Here is an 11,964-nt window from a genome sequence, read left to right on the forward strand (position 1 = left end):
TACACCCGAATCGTGACGCAACCGAGAGACATTTCCCATTTGGTTAAACTAGATTCTGACCTTTAACTGCTCCCATTTCTTTTAATTAGTCATAACAATGAGAAGCCCATAAACCCGGGGGAATACAATGTTAATCTCGACCGACAGCGTTAATACGATCGTTATTCCTTATTTTGTGATGATATTTCCGTCTTTAATGACACTCACTTATCTTTAAGTCAAGATAATGCTACATCCAGTCACTCAGTAATACAGTGATAAACTCAGCCCTGAAGGAGATAAGAGCATCATTCATTCATAACTGTGATGGGATTTTCTACTTTAGCAACACCTGCTATACTTGGCAATAATAGGGGCAAAAGAGTGATACACAACTGAGTCTCGGATGCAATTCCAGTATACATAGTCGAGTTCTCACCCTTACCGACACCCACTGAACTCTGGACAAACAAAATGCTATAACTTATTCATCCTGTACATTAGCAATACAAATGGGAAGTTAATGTTGATAAGGGCGTTATTGTCGCGTGTTGGTATGTGACTCTTACCCTTAAAGACACACATGGAACGTCGGGTCAACACAGTGCTACACATCATCCCCGGGGGGGGGGGATACGAGGTAAGACAATGCTACCCGTGATAGGTAACTTAGATAAGATCTCTGAGAAAGTGTCTATAAACTTGTATTTTCGCCTCTAACAGCACATCAAATCCCCTCACCTCGGGGTCAAAAAAGTGCTATATTGAACCGTATTACGTATATAAGGGTGCAATTCACTTATGTACAAATTATATTTCCGCCCTTAATAACACACTTTGAATTCTGAGCCAAGACTGTGCTAAATCACCTGTCTTCGGGGCAATACAGAGATACACGTGAGAAACTGTAGCTTATAACGATATTCTCTTAGGCTGAAGCAAGAATTCTCACCCTTAGCAACATCCACTGAACTCTGGGTCAACACAGTGTCACACAGGCGTTACCTTAGGAGAAATACAGTAGTACACAAGTGACACCTGATAAGGGTGTCATTCTCGATGGTTGAAGTAAGTATTCTCACCCTTATAGCGACGTCTGGAGGTAATTTTCGAAGACCGAGTGAGAATTGATTTCCAATGGCACAACTACACGGCCAGTGAGGCATTAAAGTGAGAGAGAGAGAGAGAGAGAGAGAAGAGAGAGAGAGAGAGAGAGAGAGAGAGAGAGAGAGAGAGAGAGAGAGAGAGAGTTCTTTATATCTCACTGAGTCAATCAATAACAATAAAACTAATATTACTACTACTACAACTGATAATAATAATAATAATAATAATAATAATAATAATAATAATAATAATAATAATAATAATAATAATAATAATATTTTTTGATCGTGTTGCTTATTTATTATTTTACTTATTTTTATCGTTTGTTGCAGGTATAGTATAGTATTGTTTGTTGCTTATTTCCAAATTCGTTTGTTTTCTAGTGTGTGTTTCTTATTTCCCATTGCTTGTTGCTTGTTTTCCACCGTTTGTTGCTTATTTTCTAGGGTTTGTTGCATTTTGTCTGTTCTTTAGCTTATATTTCGTTTATTTTTCTTGTTTGGGAGTTTATTTTCTATCACAAGTTGTTCCTTTTCTCGTGATTTTTTTTTTTTAATATTTTGCTTAAATCCGAACAATTTTGACTTCTGAGGGATCTGTCCACTGATTGGTCCCATATTGTTGACAATGACGTGTCTGCCCACTGATTGGCCTCACAAAATCTATCCATAAATAATATAACGTTGAGGGTAGGCGGAGCTAATAACGTGTCTCCTCACTGATTGGCTCATATTGTAAAGGGAAAACGGGTAAATGAAACGTTTCTGCACGCTGATTGGTTCGCGAGATAACGTCATCAATAGCAGTGTTGCCAACTATCTCTTAAGTGGATTTTCGAACGTTTTTTTTTAAGGAACTTTTCAATTAAATAAGAAATATGTCCGAGTTAAAATGGGATAAAATTGCACTGACACTCGACCATATTGGTGTGTGATGGTGTTGTAGTGGTGGTGGTGTTGTGATGTGTTGTGTGGTGATGGTGATGGTATTGTAGTGGTGGTGGTGTTGTGATGGTGTTGTAGTGGTGGTGGTGTTGTGATGGTGTTGTAGTGGTGGTGGTGTTGTGATGGTGTTGTAGTGGTGGTGTGGTAGTGATGTGTTGGTGGTGGTGGAGGTGTGGTAGTGATGTGTTGGTGGTGGTGGAGGTGTGGTGGTGATAGTATTGTACTGTGGTGATGAGTGGTGGTGTGGTAGTGATGGTGTTGGTGGTGATGGTAGTGGTGAGGTTGGTGGTTAGTGGTGTGGTACTGGTGTTAGTGTTGGTGGTGGTGGTAATAGAGGTGGTGTGGTGGTGAGACGTAATATGCGGGTGTGTGGTGGTGATAGTGAACCACCTCCTGCTACAACATCACCACCACACCTCCCACCTCCACCACTACACCTCCACCAGCACACCTCCTACCACTACCACCCACCCACCCTCACCTCACTACCACCACCACAGTGTGAAAAAGGTCAGTTATAAATAGGGAGGAAGCAGCCGTGATTAACTAAGTTTATTTTGGGGTAAATAAGCAAGTAAGTAAATAAGTAATTAAGTAAGCAAAGAAATAAGTAACTCTGAGTGAGTGAGGGTAAGTGAAATAATAAAGATGAAACCAAGAGCTTCCACTACTACTACTTTGCTGTCACCCGGCATCGCGTCTGACGATCATCCAGCTATGATACAATAATATAAGTTATTAAAGATGTCACCTTCGTTGGTGGTGAGGTGACTAGAGAGGCAGATACAGGACCGGCAGGCCCGTCACAGAACATGTGGAGGCTACATCTGGGAGGGGCGGCAGCGTCTTTCCGGCTCTGACTTGTCTGCCTGGGTATGCAGTCGGGTTAAATAGAAAGTATTGACCACACATATAATAATAATAATAATAATAATAATAATAATAATAATTATAATAATAATATAATGGTTGTCCTTCGTGTACGAAGATGGCCGGCCCTAGGGTCACCCAGGGTGAATTTGTTTAAGCCTTAGCAGCTGTCACCAACACAATACCCGCCCCCTAACCTGGCGAGCTGTATGGCCGGACAATTCTCCAACTGCACTGGCTAATCATTACCCCGGAACACGACCCAGGTTCTCAATTACTGCCGGACACACACACACCAAATAAGAGCCGTGTTTATCTTCCACGTATCATATTTTGGAAGCAAGTTAAAAAAAATGCGTTTTCTTTTCAGTATTTTTTCTTCAAATAATTCCCGAGTCTTCGTCTGGGATTAGTAAAATCTCCTGCATTTTCTTTTAGTTAGAATTAAAATAAACTCCGCGATTTCTTTGGCCGGAATAAACTATAATAAAAAAATCCAGCGTTTTCTTTGGCAGGATTAAAAAAAATTCTCGCGTTTTCTTTGAAGCGGAAACCGGAGATGACGCACAGGTACAGGTTGCCAGTTTGTACTTGGGGATCTATTTTTTCTTAATCTTACATTCATTTTTATCATTCTCTCTCTTTCTCCCTTCCCCACTCTCTCTGTCTCTCTCTCTTCTCCCCTTTCTCTTTGTGTCTTCCCCTAACCCGTCTCTTTCACTCACTCTTTTGACTTTCTCTTTCCACTTCTTTCTCTCTTTCTTTCCCGCCATTTATCTTTCCCTCCTTCTCCCTATCTTCACTTTATATTTACACTTATTTATCTCTCCGCCTCTCTCTCTCTTTACTTTCTCTTGCCACTTATCTCTCCTCTCTCTCTCTCTCTCTCCACTACAATATGAAACAGTTTCCTTTATTCTACAACCCCCCCTCACCCTCCAACTCAACCCTACACCCCTCAACCCCCCCACCCTTCAACTACATCACTATGACTCTTGACCAAAATCACGTGCCAGGGTCAGGGCTGCCATAGGACAAAACCATCAATGTTAACGGCTAACACATTTTTGTTAAAGCTTGTAGTACAGTTTGCCTATTCTGAGTAATTCAGTCAGGTCTTGACACTGAGGGTGGTATCACTTCCCACTGCCACACAGGACAGAGGTTCATACACAGTAGAAGTCACATTCTATTTGAGGACTAATCAGTGTGGGCTAGCAAATTTTGGATCAACAGCAAGAATGTAGGATAGATTTTTACACACACACACACACACACATCACTGGCCATCTTCTAGCAGGGAGTAAAGACATCTATTGACGTTACCTGAGGGTCAACAAATGGACCCTCCCCCCAGGTTACACGAGTCAGTGGTAACCAAGCATGGCAGCTAGTGAGTATGTGAACCAGAGACTCCCCACCCGCCTTTACCACCAACATGGGTCTGTCGCTTCCCTCTTCCCCCGTTAGTCAGGTCACACAACATATGAAAAGCCCAGTTATACACCAAGTAATAATGGCTCCATGGACGAGTGTTACAGTGCTACTTTAAACCATCTATCAAGAGACACACACACACACACACACACACACACACACACACACACACACACACACACACACACACACACGCTACATCTTCTTTAATTAACAGTCATAACGATCGCCTTACATTCCGCTCAAAATTCTCCCACCAACTCTCAGCTCAAGCTTCTCTGTGATTTAAAGTTATCTCTCTCTCTCTCTACCACCACCCCCTCTCCTCTTTGTATAGAATGTAAAAGTATTGGTGGTCTGAGAGAGAGAGAGAGAGAGTTATGTACATACTTGATGCTGATTGGACGACAGTCATGTGAGGCTGTACTAGAGCCTGATTGGTTAATGGTGACAGTTACTTGACGCTGATTGGATGAAATTCACTTGAGGCTGTACTAGACCCTGATTGGTTAGCGGTGAGAGTTACTTGATGCTGATTGGATGAAGAAAAGAAGAACAAAAGAAAGATTAATAACAAAAACAGCAGCAATAACAACAATAACAAAAACAAAAGCAACAATAAAAACGATAACAGAATAAAGAAAAAGAAGAAAAAAAAACAGCAATAATAAGAACAACATCGACAAAGAAGAAGAAGAAGAAGACTGGTCGCCGACAAGTAGTTTGGGTCATGTGACAGCCAACGACCACACGACCCAGCTAACACGAGAGTCCTCCACGTCCTGCCCTGAAGAGGAGAAGAGGAGTAAGAAGGAGGAGGAGGGTCACCTGAGCACTACAGGAGCCAAGACCCAGGAGTCACGCACCCTTACTGAGGAGGAGGAGGAGGAGTCACGCACCCTTACTGAGGAGGAGGGGGAGTCACTCACCAGAATAGACGACACAACCAATTACGGCCGCTACCTGGAAGAAGCCCTCGAGGAGAACAACAACAACAACAAAGGAAGAAAAAGATGAAGAATTAGAAGAAGATTCGCTAACAATGGAGAAAAAAAACACCAAAAAATCTAGATGGAAGGCAAGGGAATTCCCCGACTCACTGTCACAAGGCCCATCCTTTATCTTCTATCTCCATTGTTACGCCCCATCACCCAGCCAATCAGAACACAGGAATACCCCCCTCCCTGTCTCGTCATTGGCTGAAACGGTCACAGATCCCAGATTCAAGAGGAATGTACCGGAGGGGAAAATCCCACGTGATACCCGATGATCGGCTCCTTATTGGTGTTACGAGGAGAGAGAGAGCTGGTGAGAGTTAGTGGTGGTACTGTTGTGGTGGTGGTGGTGGTGGTGGTGGTGGTGGTAGTGGTGGTGGTGGTGGTAAATGGTGGTGGTAGTGAGTGGTGGTGGTGGTGGTGTTGGTGGTGGTGGTGGTGGTGGTGGTGGTAGTACTGTGGTGGTGGATGGTGGTGGTGGTGGTGGTGGTGGTGTGGTGGTACTGCTAGTGGTGGTGGTGGTAGTAGTGGTGAGTACTGGTGGTGGTAGTAATGGTGGTGGTAGTGGTGGTGGTGGTGGTGGTAGTACTGGTAGTGGTGGTGGTGGTGGTGGTGGTGGTGGTGGTGGTAGTACTGGTGGTGGTGGTAGTGGTGGTGGTGGTGGTAGTAATAGTGGTGGTAGTAATGGTGGTTGTAGTGTGGGTGGGAGTTTGTCACCTAGTTCAGCTTTACACACCAAATTTACTCGCCAGGCTTGCAATAATTTACTAGTGGCTGTGGTGATGCTAGCTGCTGTATTTTGCTTATTTCCGGGTCGGTTTTCCTCCATTTCCGGGTTGGGTTATTTTAAGGTCATATTTCCTTCATTTCCGGGTCATATTGATTCCGGGTCATGTTTTCTTCATTCCGGTTTGTGTTTCCTCCATATCTGGGTCATATTTCCTTCACTACCGGGTCAAATTTCCTGTTTCCGGGTCATAGTTCCATCATTTCCGGTCCAGATTCCCTGTTTCCGGGTCATGTTTCCTCCATTTCCGGGTCATTATACTCAAATGGTTAAGCAATCATACTCAAAGGGTTAAATTATCATACTCAAAAGGTTATTATAATTAAGTGTGTGTGGGCCCATAAGAGAGCAGCAACAGGTAGGTGGGTTAGACTAGTCATATATTCTCGTCGGACACACAAACACTTAGACGTTCACCTTTAAGCCATTTTACCTACCCCGTTGCGACCTGCTAGTGTGGTGGTGGTGGTGGTGGTGGTGTGGTGGTGGTGGTGGTGGTGAGTGTGGTGGTGGTGGTGGTGTGGTAGTGGTGGTGGTGGTGGTGGTGGTGGTAGTGGTAGTGGTGGTAGTGGTAGTGGTGGTGGTGGTGGTAGTGGTAGTGGTGGTAGTGGTGGTGGTAGTGGTAGTGGTGGTGGTGGTGATGGTGGATGGACGACAAAGGAAAAAATCAATAAGGGTGAGGAAGTGGAGAAAGAAAAGGAGGAAAATAAGGAAGAAAGGAAAGAAAGACTAAAAGGAGGAATAGAAGCACTAGACACAAGGGAATGAAGGCAACCCAGGAAGCAGCGGTGGGCGTGAATGAGAGAGAGAGAGAGAGAGAGAGAGTGTGTGTGTGTATGTGTATATAAATAATACCTCACCTCACGTTCCAAAAGCACATATTAGCCACACCACGAATCAAAGGTTTGTTTTTGAGCGTAACTTGTAAAATTAAACCCGGGTTGACAGGCAGAATCCGGGTCAGGTAAAGCCTCCCTTCCCACTGAATGAATGTCTTATTTTGGGCTATTTTATATTATTATGTAGATATGTATTGCTTTATACACTGTTGTTTTAAATAATAATAATAATAATACACTCTCACCCTACACTCTCCACCTCCTCTCCCCACCCTTCCCTCTCCCAGCCTACACTCTCCCAGCCTACACTCTCCCAGCTACACTCTCCCACCCCACACTCCCCTCACTCTCCCACCCTTCCCTCTCCCAGCCTACACCTCTCCCAGCCTACACTCTCCCAGCCTACACTCTCCCAGCCCTACACTCTCCCAGCCACTCTCCACCCTTCACTCTCCCACCCTTCCCTCTCCCAGCCTACACTCTCCCAGCCCTACACTCTCCCAGCCTACACTCTCCCCACCACACTCCCACCCCACTCTCCCACCCTTCACTCTCCCACCCTTCCTCTCCCAGCCTACACTCCCAGCCCCACTCTCCCAGCCTACCTCTCCCAGCCACACTCTCCCACCCTACACTCTCCCACCCTTCCCTCTCCCACCCTTCCTCTCCCAGCCTACACTCTCCCAGCCTACACTCTCCCACCCTACACTCTCCCACCCCACTCTCCCACCCTTCCTCTCCCACCTTCCCTCTCCCAGCCTACCTCCCAGCCACACTCTCCCACCCCTACCTCTCCCCACCCTACCTCCTCCCACCCTTCCCTCTCCCCACCTACCACTCTCCCCAGCCTACACTCTCCCACCCTTCCTCCACCCTACACTCTCCCACCCTTCACTCTCACCCTTCCCTCCCACCCTACACTCTCAGCCTACACTCTCCCAGCCTACACTCTCCCACCCCACCCTCTCCCACCCTCCCACTCTCCCACCCTTCCCTCTCCCAGCCTACCTCTCCCAGCCTACACTCTCCCACCCCTACACTCTCCCACCCCTACACTCTCCCACCCTTCCCTCTCCCAGCCTTCCCCTCTCCCACCTTCCTCTCCCAGCCTACACTCTCCCAGCCTACACTCTCCACCCCACCTCTCCACCCCTACACTCTCCCACCTACACTCTCACCCTACACTCTCCCACCTTCACTCTCCCACCCCTACCTCTCCCAGCCTACACTCTCCCAGCCTACACTCTCCCACCCTACCTCTCCCACCCCTACACTCTCCCAGCCTACACTCTCCCCACCCCTACACTCTCCCACCCCTACACTCTCCACCCTTCACTCTCCCACCCTTCCCTCTCCCAGCCTCACCTCTCCCAGCCTACACTCTCCCACCCCCACTCTCCCACCCCCCTCCCACCCCTACTCTCCCCACACTCTCCCAGCAGCCACAGAGGTAATCAATGATGCACACCTCTAACTCTCACCACTGACAGCTCTCCTCACCTCCCTTACTCTCCCTCACCTCATCTCACTCTCCTTACTTCCTTTACTCTCCCTCACCTCCCTTTACTGTCCCTCACCTCCCTTACTCTCCTCACCTCCCTTACTCTCCCTCACCTCCTCTCCACTCTCCCTACTTCCCTTACTCTCCTCACCTCCCTTTACTCTCCCTCACCTCCCTTTACTCTCCCTCACCTCCCCTTACTCTCCCTCACCTCCTCTCACTCTCCCTTACTTCCCTTTACTCTCCCTCACCTCCCTTTACTCTCCCTCACTTCTCTTTACTCTCTGACCTTGACCTTAAACTTCAGCTCTAACCTTGGCCTTATCCTCTGACCTTGACCTTAACCTTCAGCTCTAACCTTGACCTTAACTTTTAAGCGCTGACCTTAACATTTACCTTAACCTCTGACCTTAACGTTAACCTGACCATGACCTTAACCTCTGACCATGATGTTAACCTCTGACCATGATGTTAACCTCTGACCTTGACGTTAACCTCTGACCTTGACGTTAACCTGACCTTGACGTTAACCTGACCTTGACATTAACCTTTGACCTTGACTTTAAGCTGTGTCCTTGACAGTTGAATACAGTGTTGTGGACTTGGTCTCGTGTTGACTCATATCAGTGTATAAAGTTTGGTAAAAAAAAAGTCTGTCTCTATCAATACTTGTGTTATGTTCCGCTCCCAGACAATCAAATACCTAGACACTCAGATGCTCAGACACTCAGATACTCAGACAATCAAATACCTAGACACTCAGATGCTCAGACACTCAGATACTCAGACAATCAAATACCTAGACACTCAGTTGCTCAGACACTCAGATACTCGGACACTGAGACTCCCAGGCACTGATAGGGTGTTTAAGCATCACGTCTCCCTATAGGCTCACTTTTTCTGTTGTTCACCACACACACACACACACACACACACACACTAACTAGACAACTGTTCACCCCACACAATCAACTTTAAAGACCTCCCCTTTGTTCATCAGGTATCAAAGCCACGGTAACATTGCTCCATCCTCAACATAAAAACACTATATGCAATGTTTCTTTATCTCAAATGAATATAAACAAGAACTTAATATTTTTATTGATGATGGCAATACTGTGTGTGAGAGAGAGAGAGAGAGAGAGAGAGAGAGAGAGAGAGAGAGAGAGAGAGAGTTCATGGACGCACGGGTGTATGTCTGTCTTCTTGGCGTTCACATAAACAGTGATTGACACATATACACCTAAACACATCCATACATCGTAAAAAAATCATTCATACACACAGTACACACACACACACACACACACAAATTCTAAATATACACAAATACACACACACTACTACAACTACTTTGCTGTCACCCGGCATCGAGTATGACGATCATCCAGCTATGATACAATGATATGAGTTATTAAGGATGTCACCGTCGTTGGTGAGCTGAGGTGACCTGTCTCCACTCTCTCCTGGTGAATATATGGGAAAAGGAGGACATCCCACAAGCTCTTAAAGATGCCTCCGTCGTCAATATTTATAAGAACAAGGGAGACTGGTCGGACTGTGGCAACTACTGCAGGATCTCGCTGCAGTCTGTAGCTGGCAAGATTATCGCCCGAGTCCTCCTAAACAGACATCTTCCTGAGGCGGAAAACTTCCTCCTAGAATCTCAATGTGGCTTTAGACCATCATGTGGCACCACTGACTTGATCTTTGCTGCCCGCCAGATACAGGAAACGTGCAGAGAACATCGTCTTGACCTGTACATGGCCCTCATCGACCTAACGAAGGCCTTCGACTTGGCAGACCTTCACCGGTTTTGGCTGCCCACCTAAATAATTCATCGCCATCGTAAGGCAACTCCACGATGGCATGAACGGCAGTGTCTTGCACAATTGCACCCGGTCTGAGTTCTTCCCCATCCAAACTGAGGTTAAACAAGGATGTGTACTGGCACCAGCTCTCTTTTCCATTTTCTTGGCTGCCTTCCTTCTCGTGCCAGTGCCAATTTAGCCGGCAGGGTGGACATCCAGTACCAGATGAAGGGTCCTTTCAACATAAGACGACTCCAGGCAGCGACAAAGGTGTCGGCAGCTTCCATTACTGGGCTTTAGTATGCGGACGACCTTACCCTTGTCGCTCACACTGAATGTAACTTACAGGAGATCCTGAACACCTTCTGTACGCAGATGTGTATGCATACTTCGGGCTTGAGGTGGATGTACAATCAAAGACAAAAGTCGTGTTGAGGCTATCTCCGAAGATTAAATATAACTCATGAAACAATATGAGAGCCCCTTACCACAATGCAGAGGGCACCAAAAGTTTAGCCCTTCGGCATATGTTTTCACCAAATTTCACGACACGACTTTTGTCTTTCATTGTCCATAAGACTCAGATTCTCTTTCAGCTTGCCCCTGGTTCAGCCACACCTCCACCACCCATCCAGCTTAACGGTACCACCCTCCCAAACGTTACCCACTTTTGGTATCGTGGATCCCACCTGTGGCACTGCAGACATTGGTGAAGAGATTCAACATCAGATCAGATGTGCGTCTCAAGCCTTTGGCAGACTCCGTACCCGTGTCTTCAGCTGTAGAGCTGAAATTATCTACAAAGTTACACGTATATCGAGCAGTGGTCCTCCCCACCCTGCTATATGGCAGCGAGACATGGGTCACATACAGGAGGCACCTCAAGGCACTTGAAAACTTTCATCAACATAGTCTACGTTCCATCCTCTGAGTTCGCTGGGAAGACAAGAGAACACATACCAGTATTCTTGCTGACACCAACTGTAGGAGCATCGAGGCTACCATTATCCATGAACAACTACGCTGGACTGGCCATGTTACCCGCATGGACGACAGTAGACTGCCAAAGCAGCTACTTTACAGTCACCTAACGAATAGTACACGTAACGCCGGCGGACAACTGAAAAGGTATAAGATAAACCTGAAAAAGTGTCCAATAGACCCCCTCATCTGGATGATCGTCAAACTCGATTCCAAGTGACAGCAAAGTAGTAGGTGTGTGTGTGTGTGTGTTGATCTGTCTCCTCCCTCTGGTTATAAGTGACTTGTTGCTGTATGAGATACTAATAACTATATTTTCACGCCAAAAAATCATGAAACACACAGCATTTTTTTTATTATTATAAAAAAGATAAAAAATAAAATATAACTGTCCATGAAACCATCTGACATACCCAGGGTCCTGATGACATCATAAAAGGTATTAGTGTTGAACCATGGATCTAGATAATGTCCATCAAACCAAACTACGTAATTAAGTTGTTTTATACAACAGTCATTGTATTTTGTTTACATTGTAAATATGTGATTTAGGAAGAATAGGATGTCAATGATCATGAAAACAACAATACATTTATATTAAAGTTAAATAAACTACTAACATCAATATATCCTCTGTTCAGCACAATATATCAGTATTTACCCACTTGTCAAGTACTAATGATTACAAATCACCTGCTTAATAATACAGCGCT

Source organism: Homarus americanus, unplaced genomic scaffold (assembly GCF_018991925.1).
Source record: "Homarus americanus isolate GMGI-L3 unplaced genomic scaffold, GMGI_Hamer_2.0 scaffold56241, whole genome shotgun sequence".
In the NCBI taxonomy this organism is placed as follows: domain Eukaryota; kingdom Metazoa; phylum Arthropoda; class Malacostraca; order Decapoda; family Nephropidae; genus Homarus; species Homarus americanus.